At 45.8% G+C, this 15,841-nt stretch overlaps 1 pseudogene; it reads left to right on the forward strand.

Annotated features, from left to right (window-relative positions):
* Positions 1-367: 367 nt before the first annotated feature.
* On the forward strand, positions 368-544 carry LOC137625110 (small nucleolar RNA U3; annotated as a pseudogene).
* Positions 545-15,841: the final 15,297 nt, after the last annotated feature.

A 15,841-nucleotide genomic window follows, 5' to 3' on the forward strand; every position in this document is an offset into this window, starting at 1 on the left:
TCCTGGAACAGGTATCCTCTTTGGAGGAACCTCGCCGCCACCAGCAAGCTCCCATTTTGAAACCATCGTCATCACCCAGGGAGCGCAGTCCTCCTCAATACTCTAGACGGTCTCCTTACCCTGCGGTTAGGATACGTCTCTTCAGTCCTAGAAAGGACCGATGATCTTCTGCACCTGCCAGACGTTTGCCTTCGGTAACTCTAGTCATTCTCCAGTTGTGCGCTCCCAGTGTGCTTGTGATCTTTGTCACATAATTGTCACTCATCACCCCGTGACTTTTATCTCTTGTCAGGACACAATTGTCATCGGCAGTCTCACAATCAGCCAGCGCCTGCTCGTCATTCGCTTGCTTCTCTGTACTCCCCCACTGGCTCGTCATTCCGCCAGCTTCTTGGCCAAAACTCAGAACAAGTTTAACCACGATGATGAGTTTGAGTGTCGACGTTTGAGTGAGAAGCGGCTCTGGAGTATTTACTTACTCCTGAGCATTGAAGACCGTTCCCTCATGGGCTTGCCCTTGAGTGGAGGAAGACGTCACAGGCGTTTGTCAACCTCTAGGCCTACACCAAATCTTTGTCATTTGCCAGCTCCTCAGCATTCACTGTCACCTCATTGCCTGTCAGCTTGCCATCGTCTGTCAGCTCTCTTCCAGGTTCCTGGTTTCCAGTAACCTCTGACAGCTATTCCTGCTTGTGGGTAGAATCACTGACAGCCAATAGAGAATCTTAGAAACCTTGACACTTGCGGTGTGTTTCTCCTACTTCATTCTACGGAGATCATTACTGTTAAGGACGCAAATCTCTTCAGGCTGCAACCCTCACTGCAAGCATGTGCTCTGCTCTTCCCAGTGAGATCCTCCTGCTCTCTTTTTCTTAAGCAGAGCGCTCTAATGCTATGGCTTCCTCGATCACTTTAGCATATCTGAGGATTTTTCCTCATCTAAATGACACAGCACTTTAAAGATGGGTCAGGTAACCTTCGTTTTCTGTGAGTGGCAATACTCCAGTAGTGTTTAGCACAATATGTAGTTGAGGGAGTTTAGCACACTCTCCCCTCCTGGAACCTAAACTAGCATTCACCTATGATGAGAGGGGTAAAGCACAAGTGTCAACCTTGGTGCGTAATACCATACTCGCCACTAAGAAGTTGTAGTTTCACACATGTACAGTGCTATCGGTTTTCCGATGCATTCATCAGCTACTACTACTAGTGGGCTGATGTGCCGTGTGTCTAAGGGACTAAGTCACCTCTTCTGCTCCCTGTGTCTTCCTTTTGGTCACTTTTGGAACATGGTTACCTTATAAGTTGACATCTTCATTGAATGAAAGAGCTTCGTTAGTTGCACATGCGCCCTGGCTTATACGCAATCACCAGATAGGTAGAAATAGTCCTACACAAAGGTTGCCGCAATAGAAGTCTTCCGACCACTCGCCTTGTCCTTAAACCCTCTGACAATGACGCCCTCCCGCAGCAAGAGTTTGCCTAGTCAACGGCCATACCATGTTGAAAACATCACTTCTCATCCGATCCGCAAAGACAAGCAACGTGGGGTCTAGTCAGTATTTGGAAGGGTGATTGCCTAGGAACACCACTGTGTTGCTTTAGGAGTGCTACTTCTCCAGTTGTAGTTGCTCTAGTGCAGATGTGGAGTTCCTTGTCCCTCACTTTACCAAGAAGAAATGCTTCTTGGTCATGACTGGGTAATGGATGCTATGAACATCATCGATATTCTTATCCAAGAGATAACTCGCTTTTCCTCGTCCTTGAGGAGATAACCCTGTGGCAGGTCCCCTCTTACGAGTTTGAAGTATACATCTCTTCCCAGTAAGGGCCGAAAATTCGCAGCTCAGCTTTAAGAGAATACACTTTCTCTCTTCCTCCCACCTGTGGAAGTGTGAGGGCGTTTCTCTCTTTACTTACGCGATTTAAATATCCAGTCGGACGCCCGTCTTAGGCATTATGTCTTTGGACAAAATGACATGTTTTATCGAGGTCTCTCTGAGCCTATACAGTCAGTTCCTCCAATAGATAGTCTCCAGTTCCATCCTCTCCTCCGGGAGCAAGTTAGTTTATCAAACTCTGTTCGGCAAGGAGAAAGCATACAGTCAAACTAGTGGTTAGTCCACATAACTTCCTTGCTACTTTAGAACTCTCTGATTCTTACTCCTAGACTCCGAAATGCTGTCACAGAGGAAGTATCTTTGACCATCTAGCAGGTTTTCACGAAAAGGTTTACCCTAGTGTCAACATGTATTGTCAGGATCGGCTTCGTTTTCAGAAAACTTCGGTATGACAAACTGATCCTAACAAAACTCGGTGGCTGACCATTACCACCGAGACTTCTCCCCGAGTTAAACGAGATCGGAGAATTGAAGTAAATCTCGAGAGATACCCCAGCTTCCCTATCAGAGACATGTATCCTTGGATATGTTCATTATTGTCATGCAGAAGATTTTTCCGCAGATCAACGGGATCCTAGGGGGAGAATGACAGGAGTCTCTAATTTCTATGAGAGACACTTTCAGCCAGCAGTGGTTAAGTCTCTTAAGTCACTGTTTCACTCAGGTTCATCAAGCCCGCATCGTATTCCTTTGAATCCAACCTCTTCTGGGGCACGGGTAGGGGCAGTAGTAGGATGACCCCTTTGCTGGGATCTCTGTGAGACCTGGGCAGGAGATGACCTGAGAAATCAGTTGACGAGCAGAAATCACCGCTGAGGAGTTGACCTCTTTGCCCCTTCCCTGGATTGAACGCTTCCTTCAGGTTCATCGAAAGAAAGGGAGGGGGGCATGCTGTACCATTCGGCCTCCGGGCTCATGTCAGATTCCGAACGGTACCATCTCTTAAAACTCCCACAGATGAGGGCAACCTTTCTACAGACAAGGGGTACCACCCCTTTCAAGGAGAACTCAGATCTGAGTTTCAGCTCGTTTTTCAGACAACACCCGATGTCGACCTTCAACTTGAGCTAGAACTTGTGGATGGGAAACAGAGAGTGCAGCAAAGGGGATCCCCTCTAGGTGCTGGAACTTTCCCTTCCTAGGAAGTCCTTCCAATCACTGGTCAACAATCTTCCTGCTTGTGGGGAAATCGCAGACTATGGCAGCAGATGTCGGTCGTGTCTTCCCATCCGCGGAAAAGACTCCCCTTCAGAGGATTCCTCCAGCAAAAAGAAGGATTCACCCACTCCTCTGCTGAGGGAGTAGTCCCTCCACCAGCCAATGTACAGCAATCTTCGTGTTTGGTGGAAGGATCGTCGACAGCGGTAGCAGACTCAGGCGGTGGTTGCCTTTCTCATCTGGGAGAGAAACTTCCTTTTCCTGTTTGGTGTCCCCTCTGGGGGAATCCTCCAACAGTAATTGGATTCACCCATTCCCCGCCATTACTCTTCTGAGCAGGCTTTCTCGTCAGCTGTCTCTTATCGTTAGAAGACTCGTCTCTCCTAATGACGGAGATCGTGAGAGCTCCTATGGGAATTGAATTCATCCATCCCCCGGCTTTGATCTTCGGGAGCAGGCCATCAGACTCATCACGCCCAGTTGACTATTTGCAACTCCCGACGGAAATCCCAAAAGAACGCCCTCAGCGACTCTAACAGCCAAATGTGAACATCTTTCACAAAGCTGTATCTTCACTGTAACTTCACGCCCAGAGATTATCCAGCTCCTCCCCTCTCAGAGAGTCCTTTCTGCAACAAGTTGCAAAGAGGATGGCTTCGGCCACTACAGTACTTTATTATTATTATACATACATACATATACCAAGGCACTTCCCCTAATTTTGGGGGGTAGCCGACATCAGCAAATGAAACAAAACAAAAAGGGGACCTCTACCCTCTACGTTCCTCCCAGCCTGACAAGGGACTCAACCGAGTTCAGCTGGTACTGCTAGGGTGCCACAGCCCACCCTCCCCCGTTATCCACCACAGATGAAGCTTCATAATGCTGAGTCCCCTACTGCTGCTACCTCCGCGGTCATCTAAGGTACCGGAGGAAGCAGCAGGGCCTACCGGAACTGCGTCACAATCGCTCGCCATTCATTCCTATTTCTAGCATGCTCTCTTGCCTCTCTCACATCTATCCTCCTATCACCCAGAGCTTTATTCACTCCATCCATCCACACGAAAACCTTAGCCTTCCTCTTGTACTTCTCCCATCAACTTTTGCATTCATAACCTTCTTTAGCAGACAGCCATTTCCTATTCTCTCAACATGGCCAAACCACCTCAACACATTCATATCCACTCTAGCTGCTAACTCATTTCTTACACCCGTTCTCACCCTCACCACTTCGTTCCTAGCCCTATCTACTCGAGATACACCAGCCATACTCCTTAGACACTTAATCTCAAACACATTCAATTTCTGTCTCTCCATCACTTTCATTTCCCACAACTCCGATCCATACATCACAGTTGGTACAATCATTTTCTCATATAGAACTCTCTTAACATTCATGCCCAACCCTCTATTCTTTACTACTCCCTTAACTGCCCCCAACACTTTGCAACCTTCATTCACTCTCTGACGTACATCTGCTTCCACTCCACCATCTGCTGCAACAACAGACCCCAAGTACTTGAACTGATCCACCTCCTCAAGTAACTCTCCATTCAACATGACATTCAACCTTGCACCACCTTCCCTTCTCGTACATCTCATAACCTTACTCTTACCCACATTAACTCTCGACTTCCTTCTTTCACACCCTTCCAAATTCTGTCGCTAGTCGGTCAAGCTTCTCTTCTGTGTCTGCAACCAGTACAGTATCATCCGCAAACAACAACTGATTTACCTCCCATTCATGGTCATTCTCATCTACCAGTTTTAATCCTCGTCCAAGCACTCGAGCATTCACCTCTCTCACCACTCCATCAACATACAAGTTAAACAACCACGGTGACATCACACATTCCTGTCTCAGCCCCACTCTCACCGGAAACCAATCACTCACTTCATTTCCTATTCTAACACATGCTTTACTACCTTTGTAGAAACTTTTCACTGCTTGCAACAACCTTCCACCAACTCCATATAACCTCATCACATTCCACATTGCCTTCCTATCAACTCTATCATACGCTTTCTCCAGATCCATAAACGCAACATACACCTCCTTACCTTTTGCTAAATATTTCTTGCATATCTGCCTAACTGTAAAAATCTGATTCATACAACAACCTACCTTTTCTAAAACCACCCTGCACTTCTAAGATTGCATTCTCTGTTTTATCCTTAATCCTATTAATCACTACTCTACCATACACTTTTCCAACTACACTCAACAAACTAATACCTCTTGAATTACAACACTCATGCACATCTCCCTTACCCTTATATAGTGGTACAATACATGCACAAACCAATTATTATTATTATTATTATTATTATTATTATTATTATTAATGCTAAGCTACAACCCTAGCTGGAAAAGCAGGATTCTATAAGCCCAGGGGCCCCAACAGGGAAAATAGCCCAGTGAGGAAGGGAAGTAAGGAAAAATAAAATATTTTAAGAATAGTAACAACAATATTTCCTATATAAACTATAAAAACTTTGACAAAACAAGAGGAAGAAAAACTAGATAGAACAGTGTGGCCGAGTGTACACTCAAGCACGAGAACTCTAACCCAAGACAGTGGAAGACCATGGTACAGAGGCTATGTGACTACCCAAGACTAGAGAACCATGGTTTGATTTTGGAGTGTCCTTCTCCTAGAAGAGCTGCCTCCATAGCTGAAGTCTCTTCTACCCTTACCAAGAGGAAAGTAGCCACTGAACAATTAGAGTGCAGTAGTTAACCCCTTGGGTGAAGAAGAATTATTTGATAATCTCAGTGTTGTCAGATGTATGCGGACAGAGGAGAATCTGTAAAGAATAGGTCAGACTATTTGGTGTCTGTGCGGATAAAGGGAAAGAACCATAACCAGAGAGAAGGGTCCTATTTAGTACTGTCTGGCCAGTCAAAGGACTCCATAACTCTCCAGCATTAGAGGAGTTCCTCATTTACCTTCGGGAGGAAAGCTTTTCTCTGTCTCAGCAATGAAAGGCCACCGCTAGTCCTTGAGCCTTCACTTCAGACCAAAAGGAATTAACCTTTCTCTCACGTCGGCATTGCCCTCCTCATACGGAGTTTTGAGCTTACAGACCCTTAGTCGGAAAGGAGACCTGCTCTCTGGGGCATGGATCGTGTCCTTTGGTCCTAAAAGGATGCTACCTACAACCCAGGACTCCAAGCAGCATACGTTCACCTGACCTCGATGACAGGTCTCCCGCTTGTGTTGGCTTTAGCCAAGAGAATCGATGACCCCCGTGGGCCGCCCTTAACGTCTCTCATTCATGGCTATGGCCAGGCAATACTCAAACTTGTTTCTGGCAGCTCAGATCCCAGAATCCAAACCCTTTGGTCAGGAAGTCCTTCACAGCATGACCAATGATCCAGATCAATGGATACTATGCCAAAGAGAAACTGGAGGCCCTACTTCAAGGAAACTATAAGAGCTCGCCCCGGAGTGTCGGCACTTTTCGTCAGCTCAGGGAAGGTCAAGAAAAGGATCACCAAGAACACATTTTTGGCTCGGATTTGCAAGGTCATGGACCAAGCATTGAATCTTGAACCTTCTCCTCTTAGAAGAGACCGAGAGCTCATAACGTTAGGGGCAGGAGTATGGCCTGGAGAAATAGTTAAGAAAAGTACAAATTATTCCTAGATTTTTTTATTTTTTATCATATTGCATAAATTGTATTTATTGTTTATTGGATCTCCAGTCGTTCTCTAAAAGAATTCTTTATATTACAGAGTGACAGTGCCCTGCACCCAGCAGGGATTATAGGCAAGATGAAGTTGCCAAAAGAAAAGTTACTCAAAACCTGTTTTGTTGTTATAACTTCTTCCCGTACACTGATGAGTGATTCAAGCATGCCCTACTACATGGTGATGTAATTAAGATTAATAGCAAATGAAACTAGATTATTCTTATCACTGACCGATGTGGTGAGAGAGGTGAATGCTCGAGTGCTTGGAAGAGGATTAAAACTGGTAGATGAGAATGACCATGAATGGGAGGTAAATCAGTTGTTGTTTGCGGATGATACTGTACTGGTAGCAGACACAGAAGAGAAGCTTGACTGACTAGTGACAGAATTTGGAAGGGTGTGTGAGAGAAGGAAGTTGAGAGTTAATGTGGGTAAGAGTAAGGTTATGAGATGTACGAGAAGGGAAGGTGGTGCAAGGTTGAATGTCATGTTGAATGGAGAGTTACTTGAGGAGGTGGATCAGTTTAAGTACTTGGGGTCTGTTGTTGCAGCAAATGGTGGAGTGGAAGCAGATGTACGTCAGAGAGTGAATGAAGGTTGCAAAGTGTTGGGGGCAGTTAAGGGAGTAGTAAAAAATAGAGGGTTGGGTATGAATGTAAAGAGAGTTCTATATGAGAAAGTGATTGTACCAACTGTGATGTATGGATCGGAGTTGTGGGGAATGAAAGTGATGGAGAGACAGAAATTGAATGTGTTTGAGATGAAGTGTCTAAGGAGTATGGCTGGTGTATCTCGAGTAGATAGGGTTGGGAACGAAGTGGTGAGGGTGAGAATGGGTGTAAGAAATGAGTTAGCGGCTAGAGTGGATATGAATGTGTTGAGGTGGTTTGGCCATGTTGAGAGAATGGAAAATGGCTGTCTGCTAAAGAAGGTGATGAATGCAAGAGTTGATGGGAGAAGTACAAGAGGAAGGCCAAGGTTTGGGTGGATGGATGGTGTGAAGAAAGCTCTGGGTGATAGAAGGATAGATGTGAGAGAGGCAAGAGAGCGTGCTAGAAATAGGAATGAATGGTGAGCGATTGTGACGCAGTTCCGGTAGGCCCTGCTGCTTCCTCCGGTGCCTTAGATGATCGCGGAGGTAGCAGCAGTAGGGGATTCAGCATTATGAAGCTTCATCTGTGGTGGATAATGTGGGAGGTTGGGCTGTGACACCCTAGCAGTACCAGCTGAACTCGGTTGAGTCCCTGGTTAGGCTGGAGGAACGTAGAGGGTAGAGGTCCCCTTTTTGTTTTGTTTCATTTGTTGATGTCGGCTACCCCCCAAAATTGGGGGAAGTGCCTTTGGTATATGTATGTATGTACTGACCGATGTTATTCCATCATAGTGTAAATGTTTTTTTCATATATTGACACAGAGTTTCCATGGATAGTTTCACATACTTGTCCCCAGAAACAAGTGAACATAAAGTGGCATAGAAAAGTTTTCAGCGGCAGCCAAACTTTTAAGTGTTGTCACTGTCCAAACACAGCTGACTGTTCAGGCAGATAATGAACCACAGTGTTGCGGGGTTCTCCATTAAGCTTGATAATTTCTTGTCCCGCAGCTGGGAACTTTAACAATGATTGTAGCTGCCGGAGTTGGCTGCTGAAAACATTTTGTCTGGATGTTTATTGTAGCAGTAGTGTTGCTTGTTGAGATAGTTAGACCACCCAGGTAACAGCAACGTACACATGGTGGCGTTTATTATGTACTATAATATGTAGATATTTGTAGCATAGCTTTAGGAAGTTACTATATACAGTATATGCTATTTAGCCATCCCCTCTGGGTGTAACACTGAGGACTGTAAGTTTTTTCTCCTCTCAGGAATGATATAAAATTTTCCTTTTCACAAAATGAATATTTTTCTTGTTTTATGAAGACAGCATTCCATTCCAGTACCTTACACCATTGTGTCCCCTTCTCAGCCACTAATTTTGTCTTTTTTTTTTCCTTGGTATCATTTTTTTTTTTTTTTTACTTAACCTGAAAACGGCTTACTTTTGAATAATATAATGCAATTACATTTTTAGCTGGGTACCCTTGCCCTGTATAAATCAAGGGGTGGTGTCCAGTGCTCTGTTCTCTTGACCTGTTGCCTAGATTTTTGGGTATTCCACCGTTTTACCTTTTTGTGTAGAGAACGTTGGAGTGTGGTCGGCATTCGGACACTAGGCAGTTTGGGTGCTACCTCTGGCCACAGTCCGCAAACCACTACAGCGTTTTATAAGACTATTCTGTGACGCATGCTTTATCAGCAGACATGTAGAAACGTCAAATGACCTGCGCCCACGTCCTGCAAGACGTGGCCCACAGAAGCATGGAGACGTTCTCCATTGATCCTGTGGTGGCTACACAATAAATGGTTTAAAAACCTCAGGCTCCTTGATGGGCAGTACCGGTTGAGGGAGGGCAGAGTTTAACCATGGTTAAATCTGGGATGAATTACAAAGAATAACTGGTTCTTTCTTTCTTTCATCTTCCACTCTGTGGGTTAACAGCAACCCCTTGGCAAGGTGGGATTGGGTAATATCCATGGTACCCTTGGTAGAGTCTAATGACTTGGAGAACTCCTACCTGGATCAGTCACAGTGCTAGTATCACAAGCACACAGCTTGCGTAGGCCGGTAACCGTGCGTAGCACGATATCTACCAAGGCGTCAGGATTCCTACCAGTTACGTGCAGAGCATGTACAGAGAAAACCCTTGGTCAAATGCTGATAAACCAGATTGGTGCAGACTTCCACCCTCCTAAGGGGTAAATCATCCCCTATAAATAGCATTTGTTTGTATAAATTACAGAACAAATGACAAGTTTGGAAGTCATTTGTATTTTCCTAATGATACAAACCTGCAGTTATTCATAATAATTGGCCCGCCAGCACCTATCCCCTTAGAAGTCTTACCTCCAAGCAAAAGTGGTTACTCAGCCCAGGTGTGTGAGTGAGCGGGGTAGCAACTACCACCCCCCTGCTAACTAGCGGGTGGATGGTTAACCCTCGCTAAAAGTCTCCAGATTCGCCGAAAGTAATATCCCCTATAAATAGCTACATGTTTGTATCGTTAGATAAAATACAAATTACTTCCAAATTTGTCATATTTTGGGAACATCAAAACCACATAAAATCTACACAGAAACTGACCAGCAGTAAAATACACTTGGCTTGTATCAGTGTACAGATTACAATACTGTATTGGTCAGCCTGTAGTAATTTAAAAACAGGTTTGATTACCCAAAGTAATGTAGTTTAGATCAGAAATATACTGAATTAGTTCACTTTCAATAACTACTGTATACAGTATACAGTTCCCCCAGCTAAGTCAACCTTTCTCCAAAGTTTAGGAGTCAAAGATTGTATTTGTATGAACACATATCCATTCATGCTTATTTAATTACAAACTACAGTTCAAATCATTACAATATAGATATTTGCTCATTACATCTCTAATAGTTTTTTTGGGCTCAGGCCATGTCGTCTTGATGGAAGGTTCCTTTAAGTAGCTTCCTAGGGTATATTTGACTACAGTGATAATCCCAGAGAATTTACCTTAAGGTTTCCAGAATTCTAACTCCTGACGCGAATATTCTTAAAGTTTCCTTTAAGGATATTGCATAATATCAGGGGACGTATTCTTGACACGCCACATAGCAATCTTCACCCTGAATAGCGTTTACGCTTCGAGGGGGAGAGTGGCAAAAATAGAAGGGGAGCCGTTATCAAAGCACCCTTCCTCCATTACTATCTGAGTATCTAAATGGTGCCATTGTCGCTGCCATGTTTATTCCTTTATCTGTAGCGATCTCGCTCGGTGATTTTCCCGGTTGCTCTCTTGTTACTTTCGATTATTTTGGATTTATCATGCAATCTCCAGCCCCTTCTGCCTCTGGAAAGTTGAGTATTTGATCTTTACATTGTATAAATTTTAGCTCTTGCCTCACAGTGAAATTAAGTCAAATTAAATTAAACTTTGTGGAAGAGCTGTTGCCTGAACCGGAGGTGTCATGGGCGCTGTCGTTCGTAACACATGAGTTATTTAGTTAGCCAGAACGACTTTCCCGGTATTAATAGCATAATTAAAGATAGCTATTTAGTCTTCATTGCTAGGAGTTAATTATACAGTATTATGCCGATAGTACTGTATTCATAATAGTTTCGGCGATTTAGGTAACCGAACCTTGCTTACGCTAGGCTTCCTAGCCTAGGTGTTTCAGTTTACTTTCATGCATGATATAATAGACATTCCTAGTGTTATTAAATTTAAATGAAGCTATTTAGGCAATTTATACATGCGAGATATATTGGTTGCATATAAAATTTCCTCTTCTAAGATAGTATACGAGAGAGTTTTGGTGATTTAGGTAGTCGATTCTTGCTGCCACTGGGCCACTAGCCTAGTGGCTTTAGTATACTTTCATACATGTTCCCCAGTTACCCTCGTGTATCGTTTTATCAATTCAGGCGGAGATAGATATCTCCTAGAATTATTATATAAAGCGATACTCGTCTCCAGTGGAGACTTAAGGGTAATCCCTCCTTCCCTCTGAGTGTAGCCTTAGGCTACAACCCTAGTTGGTCGTGCCTCGAGTTGTCATTCAGGCAGGACTAGGCTAGGGTTTTCTGTCCCTTCCCTTAGCCGCAGATGGCAGGTTTTGGGTTTCGGTCAGAACCTCAGAGTAGACAGTCTTGTGCCGGCAGCTGGCTGGCAGGGTGAATAGTCATTCCCCTGTCGGATTACGCTGCCAGCATAGGAGATTAGACCTCCCTAGACTGCACATGAAGGGATTATATGATATGCCACCTTCTCCCTGTGGTCCAGTAGACTAGTCCTATGCTTGCAGACCCTAGGCTGAAGAATAGACATTCTTCTGCCACCTAGGATGGCGCCGGCACTGGAACTCTGTTTCTCTCTTGTTTAGGGGTGGCGGCAAGATTGCTGCCGCCCCTTAACTGTATTGGCAGACCCTAGGCTGGAGAATAGATATTCTCCTACCGCCTAGGATGGCGCTGATACTGAAACAGAGTTTCTTTAGGGTGTGGTAGGACCGTCAACCCTGCCGGCTCCTTCCACACCTCATACAGGACCCTTTTCCCTCCCCCCTCTGTCCTTTAGTGATGGCCTAGCCATCGCAACCCTTTGGCCGTCGTCTTACAATCTCACTGCTTGCTGGCAGGTTGTAGGGCCGACTCGGACTTCTGCTTGTAGTGACCTAGTCACTCAGCTTTCCCTTATGGACACAAGGCTCCGGGAGAGCTGTGTTGGCTGGGCCGACTGCCTGCAGAGGATCCCATTACTGTAGAGTGTTCTTCAGTCCTCTCTTGGACTGCCATTCACAAACCTGTGGCCGGCAGAGACCGGCAGTGGTTGTGGATGGGTGAAATCTTGAACAATACATTCTCCCCTTCCATTTGAACCCTCATTCTGGAGGAAGGCAGTAAGACAGAGCACTTACATCATCCTTCACTCCTTGCTTTCTCTCTCTTTATCGGCTAGTGCCGCCGGGTACTAACCTAACCGGCAGCTGCCGGCCATTACCCTGACCGACAAGACGCCGGCTGGACTAGTGCGCCGGCAACCGGCGGGCTGCCGACCACCATCCTAGCCGGCAATGCGCCGGCTGAACTGTGCCCAGGTGCTAGCCTTTCCGGCAACATGCCGGCTAGAACTACTGTATATGACTATACAGTAGCCAGTATATTTGCAGTATAGATCATATTGCAAACAGAAAACTATAGTATAAAGTATACAGTAGTTGAATTTCCAACATACTCTGTGTGTCCATGCGCAGTCTATTGTTGAGATCATACTATATAAGGAAAGGAAATTTCTCTCTATACACTGATAGATGATCAGTTACAAATGACCTTCATTATTAAACCTTTGGGAAGTCAGTGTTAAGTTACACTTATCTATCCTTACAGGGTAGAAATCTTCCAATGGGCCTCCTGAATAGGATAACCCTAGGCTTTAGTTTTGAGGGAGGTCACAGCAATTGGCTGGACAGGAAACACATGTATGTGTCTTTCCTAATTCATTTCAAGCTTGCCTATCCTACGCTATATGTAATAAAATGCAAAAAATATTATTAATATTTGTATAGTTTATCAAGTGAGATGAACTACCATATACTCACTCCGTTTTCCTCTCTTTACAGGAGGACCACCCTAAGTGCCGCTGAGTCTTCTGCAACGTCAGGAGCAAGAACTTCTGCGGCCACGAGGAGTGCAGGGTGCACTCCCTCTGTTCCATCACCAAGGGAATTCTCAAGTATTGGGACCCCCAGGTATGTAATGTATGCAAAGCCTTGGTTACTGAGGCCTTTGATGACCCCAATACAACGGAGTCAAGGGATGCAGCACGGAATAAGCTACGTAGATGGGTCCGTGGCTTCCAGAAGAATGCCACGGGGCCTTACCTTCCGAATGACCGGATGCGGGCCTATCTGTTTCCTAAGGCATCTGCGGATGCCGTCATACCACAGCCTCACCCTGAGATCCCTTGCGTCCAGATTTCCGTAGATACGGATGTCTCGGATGCGATGAAGGACATCCATCTAGATGAGAGGATGTCAGAGGTGTCAGAAGACACCGAGAAGGACCTTCTTGCGGAAGGTCAGGAAGAGGAGTCTACCTTGGCTCCTGAAACTGAAGAGGATGAAGTCGAATTGGTGTCCGTTTCGCCGATTCCAGCCTCAGAACCAGTGCCCTCTACGTTCTCTGCTCCTACATCTGATGAAATGGGGAAGACCCTGTCTACCCTCATGTCAATGATGGAGAGATTTCAGAAGCAGAGTGAAGAAAGGGAAGCTGCATTGAGGAAGGAGATACATCAGCTCGGAGCGTCCCGCGGGTCTCACAAGAGACTCAATGTGAAGGATCTTCCTTCATGTTCTGATGTAAACCCGTGGAGGCATGCAGAGTACATGCCGATCACAAACGGGAAGATATCTATCTCAGAGAAGCTGGGAGCCGTCCTCATCGAAGATGTCGACTTTTGCCCCAGCTTTGAGTCTTATCCAGACTGCTTCGTCCGTCTGAAGAGGAGATAGAGCCGAAAGAGGTCATAGTTCTTGACCATGGAAAAGTTCAGGCTTTAATGGCTAACAGTCTGAAAGACAGGGGCTTCACTAACTCTAAAGTGCCAGCCCTGAGTTAGAAACACCCTTCCTTTCTTGCTCCAGCTACACTGGCCTTTCCCTTTGCGGAGAAAGGGTTCAAGGCAGTGATGAAGGCAGTAGAAGCTGGGAAACCTTGACCTACACTTGAGGAGTGTATACCCTTATCCCTGGCTCTGCTTACAGATCACAAGGACTGGAAGGAAATATATCTTACCTTCTCAGTCGGGAAGTTGGAGGCGGATATTGCTGGACGCCAGTTCAGTGAAAATCTCCCTAAGTTGTCTGACTTTCTCGTGCGCAGAGAGCAAGAGACAAAGGAAAGGCTGGCCACATCTCTGTCCCTCCAGACCACCTTGGAGGCAATGGCAAGTGACCATAGATCCCCAGACATGTTTATGGTCGTGGCCAAGTCACACTTGGCAACACTGGTCAAGGACCTATATGGTTTCGTTAGGTCCAGAAGGGCATGCAGGTAGTTTGTGTTTGCTTCGTCTGCGGTGAAGCACGAACCCAGGAAGTTGATATCTTCCAATATCTGGGGAAAGGACCTCTTCCCGAGTGAAGTGGTCAAGGAAATAGTCGACAAGGCTGCCACGGAGAACAGGAATCTTCTCCAAAAGTGGGGTATGTCGGCTAAGAGGAAGTCTTCCCACGATGAGGGTCCCCAACCGAAAAGGAAGACAAAGAGGCCAAGGTTGCCCTCTCGCCCTGCCATACATCAACAACTTCCCATAATCGCGGTGTCCCAGATGGTGGCACAACCCCAACCCGCCTACCAGATGGTACCCCAGCAGGTGGTGACCCAGTCACCAGCCTTTACTCCCGCCTATGAGAGGCAGACCACTACCTTTCGCCCTAAAGGTAGAGGGTCAATTAAGAGGTTCCTCTAGATGCCCCTCAAGAGGAAGAAGGGGTAGGGGAGGGGAGGGCGCGGTTAAGGAGGCAAGTCCTCGGTACAACCGATGCAATGAGATGCTTCCGGTAGGAGGAAGACTCCAATCATTTTGGGATCGCTGGACCTTCGATCCCTGGGCCTACAGCCTGATCAAGAACGGACTAGGTTGAAGCTGGAAGACAGCTCCACCATCATTTCCTCAATTCTTCCAACACTCCACCCCCGTTCTGGAAGAATATACCTGAGAACTCTTGAGCAAATGGGTGATAAGGAGGGCAAAGTCCATCAAATTCCAAGGAAGGCTGTTTTGTGTTCCCAAGAAGGACTCAGACAAACTCAAGAGTCATTCTGAACTTGTCGCCACTCAACAAGTTCATGGTAAACTACAAGTTCAGGATGCTGACATAAGGATCCTGCTGCCAAAACTGGTGTACACAGTCTCGATAGACCTGGCAGATGCCTATTGGCACATTCAATCAATCGCCAACTCTCCTCCTATCTAGGATTCAGGCTACAGAAGAAGAGGTACATCTTTAGAGCCATGCCCTTCGGACTAAACATAGCCCCAAGGATCTTTACAAAGCTTGCAGATGCAGTCGTTCAACAACTATGCCTAGAAGGTGTCCAGTGGTAGCCTACCTGGACGATTGGCTGGTGTGGGCAGCATCCGAGACGGAATGCATGCAAGCATCCAAGAAAGTGATCCAGTTCTTGGAACATCTGGGATTCAAGATCAACGTCAAAAAGTCTCGACTATCTCCAGCTCAGGAGTTTTAATGGCTTGGAATACATTGCAACTTACAGTCACACCGCCTCTCCATTCCATCAAAGAAGAGGAGAGAGATAGCGGGATCTGTCAAGAGACTACTGAAATCCGACAGGATATCAAGACGCCAACAGGAGAGAGTACTGGGCTCCCTTCAGTTTGCATCAGTGACAGACCCGGTGCTAAGAGTACAGTTAAAAAATGCATCAGGAGTCTAGAGAAGATACGCATCAAACGCTCAAAGAGATCTAAGAAGACTGATACCGACT

Source organism: Palaemon carinicauda, chromosome 31 (genome assembly GCF_036898095.1).
Source record: "Palaemon carinicauda isolate YSFRI2023 chromosome 31, ASM3689809v2, whole genome shotgun sequence".
Classification (NCBI taxonomy): Eukaryota; Metazoa; Arthropoda; class Malacostraca; order Decapoda; family Palaemonidae; genus Palaemon; species Palaemon carinicauda.